General features: G+C 35.1%; 1 pseudogene; it reads left to right on the top strand.

Annotated features, from left to right (window-relative positions):
• Positions 1 to 1,618: 1,618 nt before the first annotated feature.
• Positions 1,619 to 2,579, top strand: LOC130680746 (olfactory receptor 4P4-like; annotated as a pseudogene).
• The last annotated feature ends 19,158 nt before the right edge of the window (positions 2,580 to 21,737 follow it).

Raw genomic sequence — 21,737 nt, 5'->3', positions numbered from 1 at the left:
TTGTTGGTCTTCATATCGTTTCTTCTCTCCGGACCCAGAGTCACAGTCTTATGACAACAGTATTCAAAATTGTGTAATGTTTTGAAATTTTCTGTCTTTACTCATTCATCTGACATTGCAAGACCTTTGGCATTACTGACACCAATAATTGAAATATTCCTATTTACTTGGCAAATTTCAACAAAATTTGCAGGTCTGATCAATGATTCAAGATAAAGAAACCTGGTAAAGATCAGTGCACTTCTGTCTCTCAATAAATTTTCACTTAGGGGTGAATGATTATTAGTGTGAATTCCTGGTCTTAGTTTCCTATAAAAATGAGAGTAGGCTTCCAGATTGTAGTGGGTACAATTCTAATATATTTTAAACTACATTTAAAGGATAAGTGGGCAGTCATATTTATAAAGACATTTTCAAATAAATATAAATCATAATCATTAGTAATGTAAAAGATACTTTTATTTACAAAGTATTTCCTTTTATGAAAATAAATATGTGCATGGCAAAATTTTTAGAAAATGAAGAATATAAATTGGAAATTGAAAATCTCCATAGTCTATCCATCATGAAATAACCATTGTTAATTTACTTAAATGTTATATTGCTTTAAGTATGTAACTTGGATGTAATATTTTTGAACTTCAGATATATATTTCTTATAAAGAAGCTACACCAACTCTTAAATAAATAATAATTCTAAATTAAAAAAAGAAAAAACATGCATATCTCTTAATTAGCATTAAGTTTAGCTTTGCTTATAGTCGAATACCTCCAATTTAACCTAAAAGCAGAAGACATCAATGATGTATAAACGTGACAATTTATTTAAAAAGTTCCTGAACCAATAATTAAGTTTTTAAACTAAGGTTGTTTTTACTATAATCCTGCAAGAAAAATAAGAAAAGCAGTGCTAGAGAAACATTACCCAATAGAACCTACAAATAACTTTTAAGAAATATAGAAGTTTCATGGAGTAAATTCTAGTTATTTCCTCTTATAAATCCAAAAAGATTACAAACCAATTCAGAAAAATATTTGTGCTTCAGTTCTATCATGCATTACCTAATGGCTGGTTGGTTATTTCTAATATTGTATTATTCCTTCAGGGTTATAGTACATTGTTTATTTCTCAGTTTTTTTCTTTACTGAATGTTTATTTAACATTGACTATATGCCAAACTCTGTATAAACCACGGTTTTTGTGATCTGATTGGAAACCATCCAGTCAGGTAAGTTCTGTGGTTAACTCCAGTTTACATCTTAAGGTGATGCATTATGTTTCGCCCTACTTAGCACTACTTGAATTTACACATTTATTTATTTGTTTATTATTTATTTTTGACAAGTATAATTTCCTGCTTCTTCCCAAAAGAATTTAAATTACACAAAAGCTGGGACTTCATCACTGTGTCCTCATTTCTTAGGAGAGTATTGCCACTGGGTACTCAAAGCATTTTGTGAAATGAATGAGTGACTTCAGTGGCTCTTAAAATGGCTAAGCCCTCAAAAATTGCATTTGTGCCATTTTAATTAGATATGAGATTCCTGTTTTCTCATCAATAATTTTTTATATTACTTTTGTCATTTCAGATAACTTTCTTCAGAATCAGACCAGACCATGGAAAATAGGAATAATGTTACTGAATTTATTCTGTTGGGACTTTCTAAGAATAAGAAAGTTTGGATTTTCTGCTTTCTATTTTTCTTACTCTGTTACTTGGCTATTTGGTTAGGGAATTTGATTATCATGGTCTCTGTCATGCGCAGTCAGTTAATTAACCAGCCCATGTACTTCTTCCTTAATTACCTTGCCCTCTCAGTCCTCTTCTACACCTCCACTGTGACACCCAAACTAATGACCGACCTACTGACAGACAGGAAGGTCATTTCCTATAAAAACTGCATAATGCAACATTTTGCCACACACTTGTTTGGGGGATTGAGGTCTTCAGCCTCACAGGAATGGCCTATGACCACTATGTGGCCATCTGCAAGCCGCTCCACTATGCCATCATCATGAATAGGCAAAGGTGTAACTCGGTTCTAATGTCCTCATGTGCGAGGCGGTTTTCCGCATTCCCTTGGCCTGTTTCTTCTTACTATTTTTTTTACCTTTCTGTGGCCCCAATGAAATAGATCACTATTTCTGTGACGTATATCCTTTGTTGAAACTAGCTTGCACTGATACACACAAAATTGGTTTCTTAGTCATTGCCAATTCTGGCCTGATGAGACTGGTGATCCCCATGGTTTTGATGGCCTCCTACTTTGTGATATTATGTAACATGAGAGCATATTCTGTAGAAAGCTGCCACAAGGCTCTTTCCACTTGCAGTTCCCACATCACAGTTGTAATCCTGTTTTTTGTACCTGTCATCTTTGTTTACATTGACCTGCCACAATTTTACCGGTAGACCAAGTGTTGACACTCTTCTACGCAGTTATTGTCCCCATGCTCAACCCTCTTATTTACAGATTAGAAACACGGAGATGAAACAGGCCATAAGGAGAACCCGGTGCAGTAAAAGCTTTTGGGAAAGGAAGCCAGTGACCGGAAGGCTGTTCATCTTGTGATGTGAATGGCTATCTTCTCATCACTCCTGCCCTCTTCCATTCCCTCCTAACAATGGGAAACCAGGCACAATGTGTAAAAGCCAAGCCTTCAACCCCTGCTCGTCCTCAGCGGTTTTCCTCTGTTCTGATGTGCTTCCCTTGTTTTCATTCTTCATTAAGTTTTACTCTATGAATGTTGGGGTCATGTCATACTTATTTCATTGTGAATTTCCTGCTGATAGACAAAGTATATAGCACATTATTAGGAGCTCAATAAATATTTATTGAATGAATATATGAATATTTTGTCACATAGCTCTGCTTCTCTTCCCTTAGAGTAATCACCTTCATGGTTGAATGAGCACTTGAACATTGAGCATCACCATTTGGCTGATATGTACTCTTCAATTATTTCTCTACTTCAATACATTTTAGCTTCATACAGCCATGACTATGGATGAGAAAGGGTTCCACCCTGGATCTAAGCAGCGAGACAAGACATCCAGGAATCAGGCAACATAGTACATAGTACTGGGTTAGTTCTCAGGTTTATGCATATATTCCTTTTCCAATTTCCAAACAGAGTTTGAATATGTAATATTTCTTATTCATAAAGTCAGTTTTACAAGAAAAAAAGTCAATTTATATAAAGATAGTCACTCACACACATACATACTCCAAATTAAGATGTCTGACTGAAATTCTTATTTCATTGTTTCTTTTGGTGGTACTGAAAAAGGCTGTGAAGTGGCAAAAGACACTGACAGTGTGTGGGCCTTTGTACTTTTAGATATTTGTTTGAAAACCTCCTATCTCAACCCACTTCATAATTTTTCCATAGCATAAACCTCTACATAAATTTAAATGAAACAAGTGTAGCTTAAACTATTGAATAGGTGATACTAGAAAGAAATCAAGTCAATTCTTCCAAGTTATGAGCCAGTGATTCTTTCTTTTAAGTCTCAGGATTTCTCTCTTGGGGTTTTGATTGGAGTTATAACTAATAAATTAATTTGGTGGGGAATAACATCTTTATAATATTCAGTTCTCCCCTCCAAGAGCATGCTAGAGTCTATTGAAGTCTTCTTCTTTAATAGCTTAGAGTAAAATCTTCTCATTTATTCAAATAAATGTGTCATATTTCTTATTTTTTTCCCTATGTATTTCATCTGCTGTTGCTAGAGGAATACAATATTTTTACTGCTTCCTCACTATTTGTGGTTAGTATATAGAAAGCCCAATGATTTTAAGATAATTATCTTTACATATGTGTACATGTCTTTCATATATTAAGTCATTCTTGGCATTAATAAAAGATCTTAAAGTCACATCTTATATGCATTGGGTTCTTAAGTCAGTATGAGATGAGCATTGAGTGTGGTTAAAATTATCCAACATGACTCACCTAGCACATAGTAAAGATGGAATTCAATCATCCACCCCTGTAAGAGACGCACACTGTACGAGGAGTCTTAACAGCTGAAATCCACGAAGGTGGGGAGCAGAATGACGCCTCGTGTCTTAGGCACACTCCAGCGCTGGAGGAGATTCAGGGAAAGACAGTCCCGTGCTATGTAATTTGTTTTCCCCTTATATTCTCTATCCACTATTTTCTCCAAGATACATATATTGATTCTTAACAAGTTCAATATGCCTCGGAGATTACTCAATCGTCCTGTTTAATAAGTCATGGAGGATGAACTCATGCTATTTTAACTAGTTTGCCTTTGAATATATACTATCAAGAAATAAACCACAACTGGATTTGATACAAAAAGGAGCATGTAAATACTTCAAAATAAGTGATTATTTTCAAAGTAAAATATTTTTCATTTACTATTTAAATTCAACTTAAACATAATCCAAAAATAATATTTAACAGGAAATACAGAGTAGATTTAGTGATGGGGTCTCTGAGTTACTTTCTCATGGAGAGTAAATTGAGAAGACTTAGTTATTGAGTAAGGATAAATTTTTCCAAAGGGGGTGATTATAATCGCATATATTTCAATTTTTATCAACATTGATGATCATCACTTTCATCCATAAATTCTAAATTTATCATTTCTTGCCAATGAAATTACTTTTTGCATAGTTATACTTTTTGCATATTTTCCAATATAAATAAGTAGCTGTGCCCTGTACATTTTTAGGAATTGGTTGCTAAGAAAGATGGAGTTACTCTTAGAAATCTTTTTTCTATATTTGCTACCGGCTTTGATGAGAAGCTTCTTTCATTATCACAAAACCTTTATTTTCCTATAACTTTTTTCTCTTCTTATTTTTCACTTTTAAAACTAGTTTCTCCCCCTGCCAACCAATCGTCTATTCCATTTCTGGGTGTAGGAAAGCCCTTCTCCCTCAACTTGTTTCTTTTTATTTGTTTTATGATGATGCTTTTTCTTTCAAGCTTCCTAGAGAATCTCAGAATTTTTCTGTGAGGGAATTGCAGTCACGTGTAATGGTGTTTCTCTCTTGCCCTGACAAGGTGTAATAGCATTAACTTTTGTGTCCAACTATAGCATACCAGTCCACATGACAGAGAGTCAGTGTCCCACAGCTATGCCCACGTTCCACTGGTGAGAACCCCCCAACACACTTTGGAATGTATATAATATATGTATCTTGTATAAAGAATTCATATATATATGCATATATGAGTGTGCGTGTGTGAATATATATATTCAGTGCGTGAATAATATATATATATATATGAATATATATATATACACAGAGAGAGAGAGGGAGAGAGAGAAAGAGGATGAATGGAAAACTGGTATTATTGCCAAATATTGCATTTGAAATATATATCAAGCCCAAGTGCAATTTAAAAATCCAGTTCCAAATGTAAAAAGTTTAAGTAACATATTCAAATAATGATGTAGCACAAAATTACAATATGAGTAAGTAATTTTCCTGGTGAAACATCTTTAAAGATTTCCTCAAAGAAGGAGCCTAAGAAGGAAAAAAACTCCTCATAATTGGGGAAAGACATTTTGACACACTTCAGAGACCCTCCTGGGGAGAAAAGCATTTGAGCAATTTTCTGATGGAATTTAATGTAATAAGAACATCTTTGGGGGATATGGATTCACTCATCAAACTGTGTTTTACTTAAAAACTTTATGCACTCCTCCATTGTGTCTACTCTAAAAATCTCATCGAACTCTATCTTCTACTTTTTTCTCCTAAACATGTCACTTTCAAAAGTGAAATCTCTAATCTCGCTTTTATGATTTCCCCCTCGCAGTCAAACTTGAAATAAAACTTTGACAGTTGCCATCAATTTATATGTGATTTTTTTCTTTACTGGAACATTTAAATGCCTGCCTAGGTTGCAGTTTTATGCTTAAAGTAATTTTAATCCTCTCAGTTTCAGTTTACTCATCTGTAAAATAAAATGATAGTTAGATCTCTATTTCAAAACTAGAGGGTTAGAGTTACTTTTAACGAACTAATGTAATGGGCATTTGTCATGATGTAGACTGCATAATCATTTCAGTAAGATGCAGTTACATTTCTGGATCAACTGCTCTAACAACACTTCTCCTGAATTTTTAATGCCTATATAAACATGTCCCTTTTATGGACAAGTCTCTAATCATATTTCTCCATTTGCACTTCTCTAAATTTTTCATCATACACTGCGCTATGGCATTATTTTGCCTTTCCATGTATGTATTCATTGATACATTCAGTCTATGTTACTTCCTCCCTTAGCTGTGCAATGTAATGGTTTACTTCGTTCCATCATGTTATTTTCATGATGTCCAATGAGTCCTATTTCATTAAATAATTAAGAAAAAAATGATTAATTATTTGAAAACATTCAATTCTATAGATTATAAATATCCAGATATATAGAAGTTTTATAGTAACTAGAAATTTGTAGTTTTACTTTTGATTTCAAAGGAAAAAATATATATTTAAGCAATCTCTACTTCAGGTAGTTTCAGTACCAGTGTTTATATTTGTTTTTACAATTCAATTGGTTCCAAGTAATATTAATTGGAGATTCCTCAATGTCAGTACCTCTAGCCTTTTCACTAGGGTGCCCATACTTCTCAGACATTCAAAAGTAGTCAGCCCAACTCATTTCCTGACACAATTCCACTTTTATGTCTAGTCTCTCATCATAATTACTAGTAGATCCACTCTTCTACACTCAAATGGGGCTCAGTTTGAATAATAAATTATATAGCTACTCTGTTTATTACCAATACTATGCCTTCATTACTATATAAAGGGGATTTTTATAGTGAATATCTCTGTAATTATTAAAAATTTGTGATTTTTAAAAATGATCTAATTAAAATAATTTTAGAAAAACTTTCTATTTTTGTACAACCATTATTTCTAACATAAATAATACTTTTACTGTTTAAACCCTATGTACATAGATTAATTGACCATATATGGTTGGGTTTATGTCAGGGCTCTCTAGTCTGTCCCATTGGTCTATGGGTCTGTTCTTGTGCCAGTACCAAATTGTCTTGATTACTGTGGCTTTGTAGTAGAGCTTGAAGTCGGGGAGCATAATTCCCCCTGCTTTATTCTTCCTTCTCAGGATTGCTTTGGCTATTCGAGGTCTTTTGTGGTTCCATATGAATTTTAGGATGATTTTCTCTAGTTCATTGAAGAAAGCTGTTGGTATTTTGATAGGAATTGCATTGAATCTATAGATTGCTTTAGGCAGGATGGCCATTTTGACAATATTAATTCTTCTTATCCATGAGCATGGGATGTGTTTTCATTTATTGGTATCTTCTTTAATTTCTCTCATGAGTGTCTGATAGTTTTCAGAGTATAGGTCTTTCACTTCCTTGGTTAGGTTTATTCCTAGGCATTTTATTCTTTTTGATGCAGTTGTGAATGGAATTGTTTTCCTGATTTCTCTCTCTGCTAGTTCATTGTTAGTGTATAGGAATGCCACAGATTTCTGTGTATTAATTTTGTATCCAGCAACTTTGCTGAATTCAGATATTAGCTCTAGTAGTTTTGGAGTGGATTCTTTAGGGTTTTTTATGTACAATATCATGTCATCTGCAAACAGGGACAGTTTAACTTCTTCCTTGCCAATCTGGATGCCTTTTATTTCTTTGTGTTGTCTGATTGCTGTGGCAAGGACCTCCAGTACTATGTTGAATAGAAGTGGGGAGAGTGGGCATCCTTGTCTCATTCCCGATCTTAAAGGAAAAGCTTTCATCTTCTCACTGTTAAGTATAATGTTAGCTGTGGGTTTGTCATAAATGGCCTTTATTATGTTGAGGTACTTACCCTCTATGCCCATCTTGTTGAGAGTTTTTATCATGAATGGATGTTGAATTTTGTCAAATGCTTTTTCAGCATCTATGGAGATGATCATGTGGTTTTTGTCCTTCCTTTTGTTGAGGTGGTGAATGATGTTGATGGATTTTCGAATGTTGTACCATCCTTGCATCCTTGGCATAAACCCTACCTGATCGTGATGGATGATCTTTTTGATGTATTTTTGAATTTGATTTGCTAATATTTTGTTGAGTATTTTTGCATGTATGTTCATCAGGGATATTGGTCTGTGATTTTCTTTTTTGTGGTGTCTTTGCCTGGTTTTGGTATTAGAGTGATGCGAGCCTCATAGAATGAGTTTGGAATTATTACCTCCTTTTCTATTTTTTGGAAAACTTTAAGGAGAATGGGTATTAGGTCTTCACTAAATGTTTGATAAAATTCAGCGGTGAAGCCATCTGGTCTAGGAGTTTTATTCTTAGGTAGGTTTTTGATTACCAGTTCAGTTTTGTTGCTGGTAATTGGTCTGTTCAGATTTTCTGTTTCTTCCTTGTTCAGCCTTGGAGGGGTGTATATTTCTAGAAAGTTATCCATTTCTTCTGGGTTATCCAGTTTGTTAGCATGTAATTTTTCATAGTATTCTCTAATAATTCTTTGTATTTCTGTGGTGTCCGTAGTGATTTTTCCTGTCTAATTTCTGATTCTGTTTATGTGTGTAGACTCTCCTTTTTTCTTGATAAGTCTGGCTAGGGGTTTATCTATTTTGTTTATTTTCTCAAAGAACCAGCTCTTGGTTTCATTGATTCTTTCTATTGTTTTATTCTTTTCAATTTTATTTATTTCTGCTCTAATCTTTATTATGTCCCTCCTTCTACTGACTTTGGGCCTCATTTGTTGTTCTTTTTCTACTTTCATTAATTGTGAGTTTAGAGTGCTTATATGGGATTGTTCTTCTTTCTTGAGGTAGGCCTGTATTGCAATATACTTTCCTCTTAGCAGAGCCTTGGCTGCTTCCCACAGATTTTGTGGTGTTGAATTATTATTGTCATTTGTCTCCATATATTGCTTGATCTCTGTTTTTATTTGGTCATTGATCCATTGGTTTTTTAGGAGCATGTTGTGAAGCCTCCATGTGTTTGTGGGATTTTTCATTTTCTTTGCATAATTTATTTCTAATTTCATACCTTTGTGATCTGAGAAGCTGGTTGGTACAATTTCAGTCTTTTTTAATTTACTGAGGCTCTTTTTGTGGCCTAGTATAAGATCTATTCTTGAAAATGTTCTATGTGTCCTTGAGAAGAATGTGTATTCTGTTGCTTTTGGGTGTAGAGTTCTGTAGATGTCTGTTAGGTCCATCTGTTCTATTGTGTTGTTCAGTGCCTCTGTGTCCTTACTTATCTTCTGTCTGATTGATCTGTCCTTCAGAGTGAGTGGAGTGTTGAAGTCTCCTAGAATGAATGCATTGCATTCTATTTCCCCTTTTAATTCTGTTAGTATTTGTTTCACATATGTCGGTGCTCCTGTGTTGGGAACATAGATATTTATAGTGGTTATAGCTTCTTGTTGGATTGACCCCTTTACCACTATGTAATGTCCTTTGTCTCTTGTTACTTTGTGTGTTTTGAAATCTATTTTGTCTGATACTAGTACTGCAACTCCTTCTTTTTTCTCTCTGTTAGTTGCATGAAATATCTTTTTCCATCCCTTCACTTTTAGTCTGTGTATGTCTTTGGATTTAAAGTGAGTCTCTTGTAGGTAGCATATAGATGGGCCTTGTTTTTCCATTCAGTGACTCTATGTCTTTTGACTGACATTTAGGATGATTATTGATAGGTATGTACTTATTGCCATTGCAGGTTTTAGATTTGTGGTTACCAAAGGTTCAAGGTTAACTTCCTTACTATCTAAGAGTCTAACTTAACTCACTTAATATGCTGTTACAAATACAATCTAAAGGTTCTTTTCTTTTTCTCCTCCTTTTTCTTCCTCCTCCATTCTTTATATATTACATATCATATTCTGTATTCTTTGTCTATCCCTTGATTGACTTTGAGGATAGTTAATTTAATTTTGCATTTGCTTAGTAATTAGCTGTTCTACTTTCTTTACTGGGGTTTTATTACCTCTGGTGACAGCTATTAAAACTTAGGAACACTTCCATCTATAGCAGTCGCTCCAAAATAGACTGTAGAGATGGTTTGTGGGAGGTAAATTCTCTCAGCTTTTGCTTATCTGGAAATTGTTTAATCCCTCCTTCAAATTTAAATGATAATCCTTCTGGATAAATTAATCTCGGTTCCAGGCCCTTCTGCTTCATTGCATTAAATTCATCATGCCACTCCCTTCTGGCCTCTAAGGTTTCTGCTGAGAAGTCTGATGTTAGCCTGATGGGCTTTCCTTTGTATATGATCTTATTTCTCTATCTGGCTGCTTTTAATAGTCTGTCCTTATCCTTGATCTTTGCTAATTTTATTACTATATGTCTTGGTGTTGTCTTTCTTCGGTCCCTTGTGTTGGGAGATCTGTGGATCTCCATGGCCTGAGAGACTATCTCCTTCCTCAGATTGGGGAAGTTTTCAGCAACTACCTCCTCAAAGACACTTTCTATCCCTTTCTCTCTTCTTCCTCTGGTATCCCTATAATGCGAACATTGTTCCATTTGGATTGGTCACACGGTTCTCTCAATAGTCTTTCATTCTTAGAGATACTTTTTTCTCTCTGTGCCTCAGCTTCTTTGTATTCTTCTTCTCTAGTTTCTATTTAATTTATCATCTCGTCCACTGTACCCAACCTGCTTTTAATACGCTCCATTGTGCTCTTCAATGACTGGATCTCCAAACAGAGTTCATTCTTGAGTTCTTGGATATCTTTCCATACCTCCATTAGCATGTTGATGATTTTTATTTTGAACTCCCTTTCAGGAAGAGTTATAAGGTCCATGTCATTTAAATCTTTCTCCAGAGTTATATTAATTTTACTCTGGACAAGATTCCTTTGGCATTTCATATTTGTATATGGCCCCCTCTAGTGTCCAGGAGCTCTACTCTGGAGCTGCTCAGCCCCTGAAGCAATGTCCGGGGTCACAGGGGAGCAGTATTGGTGCCTGGGGGGAGGAAAGAGCTGTTTCCTGCTTCCTGGCTGCTATGCCTCTCTCCACTGCCTGAACCAGTGGGCTCAGCACACAGGTATAAACTTTTGTCCTAGAGCAGCTAGATATGAATCCCTCCTTTCCACAAGCAGCTGGAATCTCAGTCTCTCCATGAACTCTGCCTTTATTAGTTTTTCAACCCTGTAATCATGCGAGTGTCATGAAAGCACCATGAAATGTAGGTTTGTGCTCCCAGAGCAGATGTATGGAGCTAGGTATTCAGCAGTCCCAGGCCTTCCACTCCCTCCCTGCTCTGTTTCTCTACCTCCTGCTGGTGAGCTGGGGTGGGGGAAGAGCTCGGGTCCCGTGGAGCCACAGCTCTGGTACATTACCCCATTCGATGAGGTCTGCTCTTTTCTCCAGGTGTGTGCAGTCTGGCACCATCCTCTTTCCTGTTGTTCTCTCAGGATTAGTTGCACTAACTATATTTTCTAATTGTATGCAGTTTTAAGAGGAAGCCTCTGTCTCTCCTCTAATGCTGCCATCTTTAATCCAACACCTAGAAAACATTAAAATATATAAAAGTAATGATAACCATGTTTGGGGTTTGTAACATATTCAGAAGTAATACATATAGCAAGAGTACACAAAAGGAAGGGTAAGAGATGGAACTTGATAGGAGCAATGTTTCTACATCTCACTGGAACTAAGTTAGTATCAATCTAAAGCAGATTATGGTAAATTAAGGTTTATAATGGTATTCTCTATAGTAGCCACTAAGAAAATAAGTTTGTAAAATGTAGTGAAAAAATCATGAAAGAAAGTAAAGTTGTACATTGGAGAATTTTCACTAATGCAAAAGAAAACATTAAGGAGAGAAAAAGGAACCCCAAAAACATCAGACATATAGAAAACAAAAAGTAAAATGTCAGATATAAATCCAATTTTATCAATAATATTAAATGTGAATGGATTAAACAGTCTAATCAAATGGCAAAATGACAAAATAAAGGGCTGAAGCAACAACTGACTAATAGTAGTTGGAGACTTCAATACTTCACTTTCAGTAATGAATAGAATAACCAGATAACAAGATCAGTAAGGAAAATAACTTAAACAGCACTCACTATAAACCAACGAGATCTAACATTTCTGTAGAACACTTCACTCAGCAAAAACAGGATATACATTCTTCTCAAGTGAATATGGAACATTGTCCAGGAGAGAATGTTAGGCTACAACACAAGTCTCAGTAAATTTAAAATAACGAAATCATACAAAATATCTTTTCTGATCATAATGGAATGAAACTAGGAACAAATACAAAAAGGAAAACTGCAAAATTTATAAATATGTGGAAATTAAATAACATACTCTTAAACAACAAATGGGTCAAAGAAATTACAAGAGAAGTTTGAAAATACTTAAAGCTGAATGAAAATGAAAACACAGCATGTGAGAACTCATGAACACAGTGAAGGCAGTGTTCATAAATGCACATATTTTTTTAAAAAAAGAAATATTCCAAATCAATAACCTAATCTTCCACCTTAAGATGGTGGGAAAAGATAACAAATTAAATATAAAGTAAGCAGGAAGAAGGAAATAACAAATATTACAAGAACATGAATGAATCAGGGAATATGTAAGCAATTTGGAAGAATCAACACAACTAAATATTGTTCTTCGAAAGGATCAACAAAGTTGACAAACTTCTCACTAGATTGACCTAGTAAAAGAGAGAAGACTCAACTTACTAAAATCATAAATGAAAGAAGGAACATTACTGCCAATTTATAGAAATATAATGGATTATAAAGGAATACTATGAACAGTTGTATGCCAATAAATTAGAAAACTTAGAAGAAATGGACTTTCAAATTCCTAGAAAGATACAAAGTGACAAAACTGAGTCAAAAAGAAATACACACTCTGACTAGGACTATCACTAGTGAAGAGATTTAATTCATAATCCAAAAATTATCTACAAAGAGAATTCCAGGCATACATGCTTCACTGGTGAATTCTACTAAAACATTTAAAGAAGACTTAATGCCAGTTTTTCACAAACTCTTCCAAAAAATAGAAGAGGAAGAACCACTTCCCAGTTCATTGTATGAGGCCAGCATTGCCCTGATACCAAACTAAAGATAACGCACAAAAAAAGGAAAACATCAGAGCAATATCTATTGTGAATATGGATGAAAAGAATCCTCCAAAAATAGTAAAAAATCAAGTACAGCAACATCATGACCAAGTGGGATTTCCCCTTGGAATGCAAGGTTAGTTTAACATCTGAAAATCAATTAATGTAATACACCATATCAATAAAATAAAAAACCGAAAACCATACGATCATTACAATAGACATTGAAAAAGCATTTGACAAAATCCAACACTGTTGCATGACGAAAACATTCAACAAACTAGGAAAAGAAAGAAACTTACTCAGCCTGATAAAAGGCACCTATAAAAACCCACAGCTGATATACTCAGTGGTGAGAGATTGGATGTTTTCCCTCTAAAAGCAGGAACAAGACAAAAATTTCCACTCTCATCACTTCTACTCAATATTGTACTGGAAGATTTAGACAGAACAATTAAACAAGGATGAATGAAATAAAAGCAATTCAAATTTGAAGGAAAATAACACTATCTTTATTTGTATGTTGTATGATATTTTATATAGAAAAGCCTGAGGAATTGCCTTTAAAAAAAAAACTATTAGAACTAATAAACAAGTTCAGCAAAGTTTGCAGAGTATGATTCAATATGCAAAAATCAGTTGTATTTCTTTACATTTCAAAGAACAATCCAAAAATGAAATTAAGAAAACAATTTTACTTATAATAAGATCAAAATTACAAAAATTCAGAAATAAATTTAACAGAAGTAGAAAACTTATAGTCTGAAAACTGTAAGACATTGTTGAAACAAATTCAAAAGGACAAATGGAAATATATTTCATGTTCATGGATTGGAACTCAATATTTTTAAGATGGCAATACTCTTCAAGTTGTTCTACAGATTCAATACAATTCCTATCAGAATACCATTGATTTCTTCATACAAATTGATCAACTGATCCTAAAATTCATATGGAAATTCTTAGGATCTGGAGTAGCCAAAATGTATTGAAAATGAATAACAAAGTTGGAGGACTTGCCAATTTCAAAACTTACTACAAAGCATCAGTAATGAAGATAATATGATACTAACATGAGGATAGATACATAAATCAATGGAATAAAATTGACAAACCAGAAATAACTTAATATATCTATGATCAGTCAATTTTTGACAAGGATAATAAGGCCATTCAATGAGGAAATAATAAAATTAAGAAGTGAAACAGAATAAAAGGAATAAACAGGAGTTCCATTTTGAACATGAGTTTGACATGTTGGTGGGACCCAAGAATGGAAATATCCAAAAGAGAAGTGGACATAGAGGTCTTGAATTCTTAGAATTCAAGCTGGAGATAACAGATTTGCATTGCATCATACAATCAGGTAGTAATGAAGGCCATCAATATTTTCTACCATTTTTTACAAACTCTTTGTTCCAGAATCTTCTCACAATCATTTTCTTCATGGGAACTCAGTTCCTGACCCCTGTCTGGGATAGTACATGGCAGCTTCTCACTCTTCTCCTCTCTCTTCATTACTGACCACTCCTGTTGCCCTTCTCTGGTATAGCTCTGAAATGCCCCTTCTTCCATGAAATTAAAAAAAATAAAACTTGCTTAAAGGGATTATTAACTTCAGAGAGATTTCTATCTCACTAGAAAGATATTGAAGAAACTTCCTGAAAGCATAGATCTTGGATACCTTCCACCAAATTTCCATCTTTGTCATCCTTTCCCACATTTTTAAGCATTCTTCAGCAGACTCAACTCCCCATTCATTACTTCAAAAGAGGTAGAATAGAGCCAGTATTGCCATTGATGTATGATAGAAATCATCACAATCAAAACACCAGGAATTCCTCACAAGTCTAAGTTCTGAGCATAAAAATTAAACAACATGCAGACACTTTACCACAATAGTCCCCAAGTCCTTAGATTACAAAGATGAAGAGTAAGACAATATATCTGAAAAACCACATCAGATATCTATGGCACTATGATATTGCTAGTAAAGTTTCACTATCTATAATTATATAGATATTAAATAAATATCTATACTTGTTAATCAATATTACATGAAATAAATGCCTATAAGGGAAACAAGCAAAGTAATAGGTCAGTCATTTTCATTTGGTCTTTAGGTTTCACAAACAACACCTCAGTGATAAGAAAATGTATGCAATGATTTTAAGCAGGTACCCAGTATATAATATGCTCACAATAAATATGTATTTTTTTCTTAATATTAAATTCCAGCTATTATCTGTTAATAGTTTATTATGTGTTTATTATACATTGAATATTTTGTCATATTCTCTCATTTTCCCATCTGCCTTCTCAACAATCTTGAGAACTAGGAACTACTAACTCCATTTAACTGCTAAAAACATTACAGCACAGAAAGATTAAGATGTTAGAAAAAAGTCACACCGCTTCTTGATGAGTTAGGATCCCAGATCAATCACAAAGTCACTCAACCTCATATAAGCCAGCCAGTCAGTAGTTCTTGGGGCCAAAATAAGCTACAAAGTCTTGTAACTTGGCCCTGCCTTGGATGTCTATATGTGTGTGTGTGTGTGTGTGTGTGTTTAAATTGTCGCTCATCCTCATTACCACTATTTTCCGGGAAGGAGACAAGGACAGAGCTCACAGCACTTTCCTCTGATCACAGAGCCATCAGATAACAGTCAAAATTCAAACCCAGCTCTGTCTGACTATACACTTTGTGGTTTTTGCTCTATAATAGAGATACTTAAATATCTGACCAAGGGCGAGATCATCACAAAATTTTCAGCAGTCTACAACAAAATATGAGTAACAGCACAATATTTTAACTGTAGGGGGGTGTGGCCTGGGTCAGTATAAAGATACGTCATTGGCAAAAACCATCTTTTATTTTTAGACGATGTCTTTTTTGTTGTTAAAATTTCTGTTCCATGTGAAAAGATCATGCAAATAGGTGGTAATTTTTTGTCTACATAAAAGGTTCAAATGAAATATTGATGTCATCTACTAACCCCAAAATGGTGATTTGTGTGTCAGACTGATACTTTGAAATAGATTTCATTGACAGTAATACTCTTTGGATATCAGGTATAGGGTAAGAGGCAAGAGGGTGGAGAGGAGGCTGGTGGAAAGAAAGAAACTGCTAAATACATAAGTGCTGGAAGGGATGGAGGAAAGAAACAGTGCTTCACAGTTGTGCTGAGGATTTTGCCGAGGTTTTCATAAGTATGATTGAGAATTAAAGTTCTTAGCTGGACATTGCTTCTCTGAAGTTTTCTCTGAAATTTTATTTACCTATGATATTATTACATCAGTTAACCTCTAAATAGGTCTATATAAAATTTTAGATGTCACCAGCACCCACCATGGTAAAATAAGCAGACAGATAACACTTCTTCAGATTTTTCTATTGTATTAATAGTCATTCTTTTCTGTTTAAAACTTATTCAGATACTATTTAAACTGTTTCTCTATTCTCAAGAAGGGTATTTTCTCTGTCCTTTCATACTGTTCAGACTTTGCCATCCAACTTAAAATATAATATAAATAGATCCCAACTTGTAATAAGTTTCCCTACAACTATTGTTTAGCCAGTCACTTGTTTGAAACTGAGAACATATTTTGCCACAAAAACAATACAAATGGTGATTAAGTTGTAAAAATCATTCATTAATCTAGGCATAACATACACAGAGGTAAGGCATAGCTCTAATTATAATAGCTCAGCTTCTAATCCTCTACTTAGAGCAGACAAAAGATACAGACGTGAAAGGCATCCCACCGTTTTCCCTGAGCACAGGGTCATGAGGCAGAAAGTCAGAGATCACATTCTCTGGCACCTCCAACCGCATTTCCCTCTAAATCTGCAAACACGCCAAATGCGTCTTAGTCACTTTCCTTTCTTCTACATCCCACTCCCCAAATGTTTTAAACCCTACAATTATCTCTCTTACTGCTTCTGATCAAAGCTTCCATTTCCTCAGTACAGCTGTCTCTCAGGGAAGTGAGAGTAGAAAACAACCTAATGGACAAAGATTAGTCTGTGAACAACCTGTACTCCCACTTTTAATAAAAGATTCCAGATTTCAGACACTGGGACAAAGAGAACAAAAGAAATCTAGGCCAATGTGCCTGGGCTGCTCCTTTTTTTCTCCAGTTTTCCCTCACTCCATTCCTGATACCTTGCAGTCACTCCTTCAAACCGCGTGTGGGTGCTCTGTCCCCGCACACATTGCACTGGCACTTCTGAGGGCGAAGAAATCCAGTAAATGGTTTCCATTTTTATTTATGCTACAGTAACTTATGTAGCTCAGTTTTTCCCCTGGCCTACTGGAAAGTTCTAATGCCTTTCCTGGAAAGGGAATTTGGGGAAGTTAGTTACCATGTCTTTCTTTAACACTCTATAAAGCAGATCAACCCCCTAGACGGTTTCAGCCTGAATACTTCTTTCACAACATTTGATTCTGTTCAGTATCATGAGAGATCTGTCCCCTGCCCTGTGTAGTCACAGCCACATGCAAGGCACATTTCAGGAGAAGGTGGGTGTGATCTTCTGCTCCAGGAAATTGCCCAGTGTGCCAGGCACCAGGAGACCAGGAGACCTTTTGTCTGACCTTTTGGTGGGAAAGGAGTAGGGTGTCCACTCTGGGAATGTCCCCATTGGGAGCTCTATGCTGATGAGGAAGGGACTTTCTCACACTTTAAATGCAATCTTGAAGAGGTGAGAGTCTGTTCTGCCCACATGCTGACCTTAAACATGTCATGCTGATTCATACAAGTCACAGTCTTTTTTACAGGAGAGGTCATTTAGATCACAAGAGATGTATTAAACAATCTTCAGAGTCATCACTGCATGGTGGTTGCTGATCCAGAAAAAGAAACCTGATCTGTTTCATCAGGTGTATAATTTTTCCAGGAAACAAAAGTAATTTGATTCAATTAAATTGATTTAAAAGGCAGAGGGTCAGTTATTATAGATTTTTTTTTGCTTATTTTTATCTATTAACTGTTTACACAATTGTTTATTCATTCATTGTGCATTATTTGTTCAATCCTTCTCTGTGGGTACATATCACGAAGCCCAAGAATAAAATCGCCAATGATGGGCTTTCAACTACTTGGTGAGCCAGGAAATTAATACCTGGGGAGAGAGGGGAGTAGAGGGGCGAAAAATTACAACAGTAATAAAGTACTAGTAATGTATGTACAGTTTCTTTTGAAAGGCTATTTATATATCTTTAAATTATAGAAATATGTTGCTATAATATGTAGAATAATTCAAGTAATATATCTTGCAATTTTTTAAAGAAACTGTTTAGAGCAAATGACTCCCAAATTAGTGGCCCCTCTCAGGAACCTAGGATAGTAGAGAGAGAGAGAGAGAGAGTGTGTGTGTGTGTGTGTGTGTGTGTGTGTGTGTGACAGAGAGAGAGCTAAAGTCATAAGTCAGCCCTGGCTAAATATGCCTGAAAAGGATGATGTAATTACAACCACTATAAATCTCTTCTTACTATTATTTATGAAATAACACTTCTTCCATCTATAATGAACAAAAAAAGAAAATGGAAAAAAGACTATACAAAGAATACTAAAGAGGAATTCTCAGGAGTCAATGGCTGCATAGATGTTATTGTGGAATTAAATGGTGAGTGCTTCCACCAAAAACTTTCTTTGTGGAAATTATAACATGAAACCTGCGCTCTGCTTTAAGATAATAGAAAATGGATTTCCAAATGGGAGTCCCTGGTTCTTATTTTTTCATAAGGTTCTGAGTCCTTTATAAATTTAGGTAACCAGATTAACTGCTAGAAAGAGTAACTGTAAAAGTTCTGCCACCGTGGTTCTCTCTTTACATATGGAAAGTTGTAAAAGTATAGCTTCAACCCATTAGTCAACTACATCATAAATTCAGCCAGTTAAACTCACTGTTTTCATCTTTAAAATCCACATACTCTCAACCTTCCCAGTGCCTTTCCCCCCTTCATCACCTAACTCCTGAAATTTAATACACAGCTAAGAAAATTAAATTGAACTGGTTGAATACATTTAATAGAATCTTTTGAACGAGTCAATCCATTCTTCCTGAGTATATAGCACAGAGCTGGACTCATAGAAATTCAAAGACACTTGCAGATACCGTCTCTGCTCTGGTGGAATGGTTAATATCTTTGGGAAATACCCCTCCATCCAACAAAGATGAAATTACTAGAAAACAGGACAATCTATATTTGATATGGAATGTGTAGTAGTCTTCTCAATAATTGAGAAAGATGGAAACCAGCACTCATAGTTGAAGATTTTATGGTAGGACTTAGGCTGAGTTTTAAAGAACGGCTACAGGTTTGACTATGGAGAGAAAAGGGGAGTGTGTTTCCTGGAGGAAAATAGACTGGACAGAAGCACCAAGCGTAGCTGAACTTGCCTGACCTGTTGTGTGGCCCCCAGAGAAGGCAGACCCTGGCTAGGATAGAGGGGATGCCAAGAGATGCTTGAGAAGTTGGGGATGTTGGCTTTCAGAGCTCGGGGAGAGCTATTCAGACAAGCTAACTGCCACCTGACAAATTCCCAGTTCCCCTTTGGTGCCACCTAAGAAAAGTTACATCACAAATCCTCCCATTTATATATTTGCAAGTCATTTTCACTAACCACAATTTGGCTACATTTACTTCTTTTCAGGACCAAAAGCATACAAGCGTGACACAGAGAAGGAAGATGTGGTTAGTGTGCTGAAATCAATTTCCTGGATTGGTTGCTAAATAGAAAGGTCTAGTCTTTCCTAAGGAATGGAGATGACTGGGAGTGGCTGGTAACTAGATCTTAAGGACTAAAACAGAATGCAAGATAGGGACTCTACCCATGGCCTTCGATTCTCAAGGCAATTCAATAATTTTTAAAAAATAATTATCCTTTAAAATTTTTCCATAGCTGTGGATTCACAATTTTAATCCAAATGGGAAATTTCTACATGATCAGCTTAACACAAAATCACAATCAACACACTGCACTCTTCGGGTACATACCCATTGTTTTTTTCTTACCTAATATACTGAAGCAAATTTGTAAGTTTGGTTTTTACCTCCAGGAAGAAGCCTATTTATGGATTCCCTGACATGTACTGTAATTCTTTTCATAGGAAATGTCACTACAATACAAATTGTAATTATCCTTTACAATTAGCTTTTATGGACTTAACATTTGTTATGATGAACATAAACATCAATCTCTAAACATACCACAAACAAAATACTGTGTGAAGTCTTGTTTCCCAATGTTTGTTACACTATATATGTACTCACTGGTCTTTGAAGTAGATTATGGTGGGCAAACCCATTCAAATGCATTTTCATACTATGCAAGAGATGGGCATTTTGCAACAAGAAAAGCTTTAACAAAAGCCAATAAAAATGTTGTATAAGAACAGTTCCTCATTTTTCTTTCCAGTTAATATTTACTATCTTCTATCACACCTTATTTGGCAACAAATTCTGTGTATCTGTGAGAAACTCAAACCCTGAGATAGAGTACCATGAACAGGAGACCCAGAAGAAGTAACAGTAATTCACTCTACTTCCTGCTTCCTAACAATAAAATACCCTCATTGATAGAATCTTTAACAATTAGCTACCCCAATTTATTTTTGCTTTTGAACTCTTATTTATGCTTCAAGACACAGATCATTATTCCCCTTTCTTTAAGTCTTTCCAAACTCATCAAAAAAAGAGTTTATCATTTTTTCCTTTGTGTAGCCACCAAACTGTTACTGCACACATCTCAGTAGGGTGTACTTTCTGTTTGTCACTGTAGAGACACAGGCCATGCCTTTTTTCATTTTGGTTCTCCAGCGACCCTTCGGTATGTACAGGATAGTACAAACCGTCATTACTTCTGCTCACCAGATATTCCAGCTCTCCACCCTTCAGCCATGTAAGTTTATATTTGTTAGCCCTCTTTTGTGTGGGTAGAATGGTGTTTCTACTTACAGTCAGCAAGTTGTGAACAAAAAGACCTATATCATATTTTGGATGGATCATCTCTGAAAAGAGACTCTTCAGAACACCATTATCATTTCCACAGCTAACAATGCTCTAATTGGTGGCTGGCCCTTCAGCTCAGCCTGAAAGTGAGAAAAACATGAATCAGAGATGGCAACTCACTTGAGACAGAGATGTAGCATAGCATGAGCAAAAAATCACCTTGATATTTTAAGCTACTAAAAGGTTGCAGTTACTTTTTATGAATCATCATCCAGCTTATCCTGACCAATATTAATGTAAATTATTAATAAGTGTTCATTGAATGTACAGCACAACTAAATGAACAGACATATAGTTTCATAAATATATTAAATATTTGAAAAATATGATTCTATAAAATGATAATACTTTATGGTCAAATTGTTTCTTAGTTCACATGGCTCCAGCTCATGTATGAACTGATGGGCTCTAGGACACAGGGCTTTAAGTAGTGGATCCAAACAAGAACCATAAGACTACTATGAAATTTAAGTGTCTTTGATTATACAGAAAAGAACTGATTGACCTTATGATTAAAGAGATTCCATTCAAATTAACAATATTAGAGGTACCTACAGATTGATGAAATGTACTCTAGTTTGCCAATCTATTAATTATTTTCTGCAAGTTGAACACTGAGTGAAGGTCATGGCATAAGTTAGGGCACATAGATCTCTTGTGC

This window comes from Manis pentadactyla, chromosome 14, assembly GCF_030020395.1.
Source record: "Manis pentadactyla isolate mManPen7 chromosome 14, mManPen7.hap1, whole genome shotgun sequence".
Classification (NCBI taxonomy): domain Eukaryota; kingdom Metazoa; phylum Chordata; class Mammalia; order Pholidota; family Manidae; genus Manis; species Manis pentadactyla.
Note: the sequence above shows the minus strand (reverse complement) of the source record. Positions and strands in the feature narration are given on the sequence as shown.